We start from the raw sequence: 5569 nt of genomic DNA, 5'->3' as shown, positions 1-5569 counted from the left end.
TATCATTAAGGATTAGGGGTAGGGTCAGGTTTAAATGCTTGAGTGCGGGTAATGGTTAGGGTCAGGGTTAAGGTTCGCGGATAGGGTTAGTGTGAAGGGTTACAGGTAGGTTTAGGGTTCAGGGTTAGAGTTAGCATTAGGGCTTAAGGTTAGGATTAGGTGGTAGGTTAGATTTAGGGTTAGATCTACGCGTTAGGGTAAGGGCTAGCGTTAGGGTTAAGAGATAGGGTTAGGTTTAATGCTTAGGATTAGGGTTAGGGTTTGGGGTTAAGGTAAGTGTTAGGGGTTAGTTTTAAGAATCAAAGGTTAGGGTTATTTTTAGCTGTAGTGTTAGGGTTAGGGATAAGGGATCCCATTAGCATTAAGGGTCTTCCTTACTGTAGGGTTAAGGGTTAGGCTTAGAGTTAAAGGTTCAGGTTACGGTCAGTGTTAAGATTTAGGGTGAGGGTTAACGGTTAGGGTAAAGGTTAAGCATTAGGGTTAGGGATTAGTGATTAGGGTTTTTGGTTAGTGTAAGGGTTAGCGGTTAGGAGTTAGTGTTTTATGAAGGCGTATGGTTAGAATTAGGATTGGGGTTAGAGTTAGGGTGAGGTATAGGGGTTAGGTTTAGGGGTTAGTTTTACGGTAAAAGGATAGGATTAGGGTTACGGGTTGGGCTTAGGTTTAGGGTTAAAGTTTACTGCTAGGATCAGGGATAGGGTTCAGGGTTAGCTTTAGGGGTTCTGGTTAGTGTTAGGTGTTAGGTTAGTGTCAAGGTTAGGTCTAGTCGTGAGGGTAAGGTTTAGGGTTAGCTTTAAGAGCTAGAGTTAGGTTTAATGGTTAGGATTAGGATTACGGTTAAGGGATAGGGTAAGGCTTAGGGGTTAGGGTGAAGGGTTAGGGTCAAGGGTTAGGGTTTTTGTTAGGCATAGCGTTGGGGTTAGAAGTAAGGGTTACTGTCAGTGTTAGGGTTGTAGGTAGGGTTACGGTTAGGGTTAGCGGTTTAGAACTACGGTTAGGGATTAGGTGTCACAGTGATTACAAGGATATAGGGTTAGAATTATGGGATAGGGGTTGTTCTCAGGAAATGGCTTATGCATTAACGTTAGGATAAGAGGTTAAAGTTAGGCGCACAGTGAGGTTTACGTGTTAAGGGGAGAAATAGGAACAGGGTTGGGTGTTATGTTCAGGGTTAGGGTTATCTGTTAAAGGTATTGTTTATGCTTAGCGCACGGGCCCTGTCTGCATTAGGCGGGCGGGGGGAGTTTAGGGGGCTGGGATTGTACCCGGGAACCCACTCTATCATACTCTGGGTATGGGCCCGTGGGTTTCATGCAGGACACAGTGGTAGAGCCTCCTTTCACGCATGGCATGGGAGGATTGCAGGCTTTCTAAACTCTAAGAAAGCAAGAAGTCTGAGAATTAGATTTAGGGTTAGGATTATGGTTAGGGTTAAGGATGAAGTTTAGTGTTAGGGTGAGGGCTTAGGGTTAGGGATTAGGGTTAGGGTTAAAGGTTACTGTTAGGTTTAATGGTTACACTTTGCTTTCGGGTTGAGGTTTACGGTTAGGGTTAAGATGAGGGGTTAGGGTTAGGTACAGGGTTAGGGTTACGTGTTAGGCTTAGGGTAGAAGATTAGGATTAGGGTTAGGATTAAAGGTTAGCGTGAGAGTTAACGCTTAGGGTTAAGATTAAGAGTTAGGGTTTAGGGTTAGGGTTAGGGTTAGGGTTAGTTTTAGGGTTAGAGTTATGTGCTATGGTTTGTCTTAGAGCTTAGGGTTAGCTTTACTGGTGACGGTTAGGGTTACATTTAGGGGTTAGCGTTAGGGTTAGGGTTAGGGTTAGGTTTAAGGGATAGGATTAGGGTTAAGTGTTGGGCTTAGGGTTAGGGTTTAGTGTTAGGGTTATCATTAAGGATTAGGGGAAGGGTCAGGGTTAAATGCTTGGGTGCGGGTAATGGTTAGGGTCAGGGTTAAGGTTCACAGATAGGGTTAGTGTTAAGGGATACGGGTAGGTTTAGGGTTCAGGGCTAGAGTTAGCATTAGGGCTTAAGGTTAGGATTAGGTGGTAGGTTAGATTTAGGGTTAGATCTAGGCGTTAGGGTAAGGGCTAGCGTTAGGGTTAAGAGATAGGGTTAGGTTTAATGATTAGGATTAGGGTTAGGGTTTGGGGTTAAAGTAAGTGTTAGGGGTTAGGTTTAAGGATCAAAGGTTAGGGTTATTTTTAGCTGTAGTGTTAGGGTTAGGGAAAAGGGATCCCATTAGCATTAAGGGTCTTCCTTACTGTAGGGTTAAGGGTTAGGCTTAGAGTTAAAGGAGAAGGTTAGGGTCAGTGTTAAGATTTAGGGTGAGGGTTAACGGTTAGGGTAAAGGTTAAGCGTTAGGGTTAGGGATTAGTGATTAGGATTTTTGGTTAGTGTTAGTGTTAGGGGTTAGGAGTTAGTGTTTTATGAAGGGGTATGGTTAGAATTAGGATTGGGGTTAGAGTTAGGGTGAGGAATAGGGGTTAGGTTTAGGGGTTAGTTTTAGGGTAAAAGGATAGGATTAGGGTTATGGGTTGGGCTTAGGTTTAGGGTTAAAGTTTACTGCTAGGGTTAGGGATAGCGTTCATCGTTAACTTTAGGGGTTCTGGTTAGGGTTAGGTGTGAGGTTAGTGTCAGGGTTAGGTCTAGTCGTGAGGGTAAGGTTTAGGGTTAGCTTTAAGAGCTAGGGTTAGGTTTAATGGTTAGGATTAGGATTAGGGTTAAGGGTTAGGGTAAGGCTTAGGGGTTAGGGTGAAGGGTTAGGGTCAAAGGTTAGGGTTTTTGTTAGGCAAAGCGTTGGGCTTACAAGTAAGGGTTACTGTCAGTGTTAGGGTTGTAGGTAGGGTTACGGTTAGGGTTAGCGGTTTAGAATTAGGGTTAGGGATTATGTGTCACAGTGATGACTAGGAGATAGGGTTAGAATTATGGGATAGGGGTTGTTCTCAGGAAATGGGTTATGTATTAACGTTAGGATAAGAGGTTAAAGTTAGGCGCACGGTGAGGTTTACGTGTTAAGGGGAGAAATAGGAACAGGGTTGGGTGTTATGTTCAGGGTTAGGGTTATCTGTTAAAGGTATTGTTTATGCTTAGCGCACGGGCCCTGTCTGCATTAGGCGGGCGGGGGGAGTTTAGGGGGCTCGGATTGTACCCGGGAACCCACTCTATCATACTCTGGGTATGGGCCCGTGGGTTTCATGCAGGACACAGTGGTAGAGCCTCCTTTCACGCATGGCATGAGAGGATTGCAGGCTTTCTAAACTCTAAGAAAGCAAGAAGTCTGAGAATTAGATTTAGGGTTAGGATTATGGTTAGGGTTAAGGATGAAGTTTAGTGTTAGGGTGAGGGCTTAGGGTTAGGGATTCGGGTTAGGGTTAAAGGTTACTCTTAGGTTTAACGGTTACACTTTGGTTTAGGGTTGAGGTTTACGGTTAGGGTTAAGATGAAGGGTTAGGGTTTGGTACAGGGTTAGGGTTAAGTGTTAGGTTTAGGGTTGAAGATTAGGTTTAGGGTTAGGATTAAAGGTTAGCGTGAGAGTTAACGCTTAGGATTAAGGTTAAGTGTTAGGGTTTAGGGTTAGGGTTAGGGTTAGGGTTAGATTTAGGGTTAGAGTTATGTGCTATGGTTTGTGTTAGAGGTTAGGGTTAGGTTTACTGGTCACGGTGAGGGTTAGGTTTAGGGCTTAGCATTAGGGTTAGGGTTAAGGGATAGGATTAGGGTTAAGTGTTCGGCTTAGGGTTAGGGTTTAATTTTAGGGTTATCATTAAGGATTAGGGTTCGGGTCAGGGTTAAATGCTTGGGTGCGGGTAATGGTTAGGGTCAGGGTTAAGGTTCACGAATAGGGTTAGTGTTAAGGGTTACGGGTAGGTTTAGGGTTCAGGGTGAGAGTTAGCATTAGGGCTTAAGGTTAGGATTAGGCGGTAGGTTAGATTTAGGGTTAGATCTAGGCATTAGGGTAAGGGCTAGCCTTAGGGTTAAGAGATAGGGTTAGGTTTAATGCTTAGGATTAGGGTTAGGGTTTGGGGTTAAAGTAAGTGTTAGGGGTTAGGTTTAAGGATCAAAGGTTAGGGTTATTTTTAGCTGTAGTGTTAGGGTTAGGGATAAGGGATCCCATTAGCATTAAGGGTCTTCCTTACTGTAGGGTTAAGGGTTAGGCTTAGAGTTAAAGGTTAAGGTTAGGGTCAGCGTTAAGATTTAGGGTGAGGTTTAACGGTTAGGGTAAAGTTTAAGCGTTAGGGTTAGGGATTAGTGATTAGGGTTTTTGGTTAGTGTTAGGGTTAGCGGTTAGGAGTTAGTGTTTTATGAAGGGGTATGGTTAGAATTAGGATTGGGGTTAGAGTTAGGGTGAGGTATAGGGGTTAGGTTTAGGGGTTAGTTTTAGGGTAAAAGGATAGGATTAGGGTTACGGGTTGGGCTTAGGTTTAGGGTTAAGGTTTACTGTTAGGGTTACAGATAGGGTTGAGGGTTAGCTTTATTGGTTCTGGTTACGGTTAGGTGTTAAGTTAGTGTCAGGGTTAGCACTAGTCGTGAGGGTAAGGTTTAGGGTTAGCTTTAAGAGCTAGGGTTAGGTTTAATGGTTAGGATTAGGATTAGGGTTAAGGGTTAGGGTAAGGCTTAGGGGTTAGGGTGAAGGGTTAGGGTCAAGGGTTAGGGTTTTTGTTAGGCATAGCGTTGGGGTTAGAAGTAAGGGTTACTGTCAGTGTTAGGGTTGTAGGTAGGGTTACGGTTAGGGTTAGCGATTTAGAATTAGGGTTAGGGATTAGGTGTCACAGTGATGACTAGGAGATAGGGTTAGAATTATGGGATAGGAGTTGTTCTCAGGAAATGGATTATGCATTAACGTTAGGATAAGAGGTTAAAGTTAGGCGCACGGTGAGGTTTACGTGTTAAGGGGAGAAATAGGAACAGGGTTGGGTGTTATGTTCAGGGTTAGGGTTATCTGTTAAAGGTATTGTTTATGCTTAGCGCACGGCCCTGTCTGCATTAGGCGGGCGGGGAGAGTTTAGGGGGCTGGGATTGTACCCGGGAACCCACTCTATCATACTCTGGGTATGGGCCCGTGGGTTTCATGCAGGACACAGTGGTAGAGCCTCCTTTCACGCAAGGCATGGGAGGATTGCAGGCTTTCTAAACTCTAAGAAAGCAAGAAGTCTGAGAATTAGATTTAGGGTTAGGATTATGGTTAGGGTTAAGGATGAAGTTTAGTGTTAGGGTGAGGGCTTAGGGTTAGGGATTAGGGTTAGGGTTAAAGGTTACTCTTAGGTTTAACAGTTACACTTTGGTTTAGGGTTGAGGTTTACGGTTAGGGTTAAGATGAGGGGTTAGGGTTAGGTACAGGGTTAGGGTTAAGTGTTAGGTTTAGGGTTGAAGATTAGGATAAGGGTTAGGATTAAAGATTAGCGTGAGAGTTAACGCTTAGAGTTAAGGTTAAGAGTTAGGGTTTAGGGTTAGTGTTAGGGTTAGGGTTAGTTTTAGGGTTAGAGTTATGTGCTATGGTTTGTGTTAGAGGTTAGGGTTAGGTTTACTGGTGGCGGTTTGTGTTACGTTTAGGGTTTAGCATTAGGGTTAGGG

Source organism: Eulemur rufifrons, unplaced genomic scaffold (assembly GCF_041146395.1).
Source record: "Eulemur rufifrons isolate Redbay unplaced genomic scaffold, OSU_ERuf_1 scaffold_31, whole genome shotgun sequence".
NCBI lineage: Eukaryota > Metazoa > Chordata > Mammalia > Primates > Lemuridae > Eulemur > Eulemur rufifrons.
The sequence above is the reverse complement of the archived record's forward strand: the minus strand, read 5'-3'. Positions refer to the sequence as shown.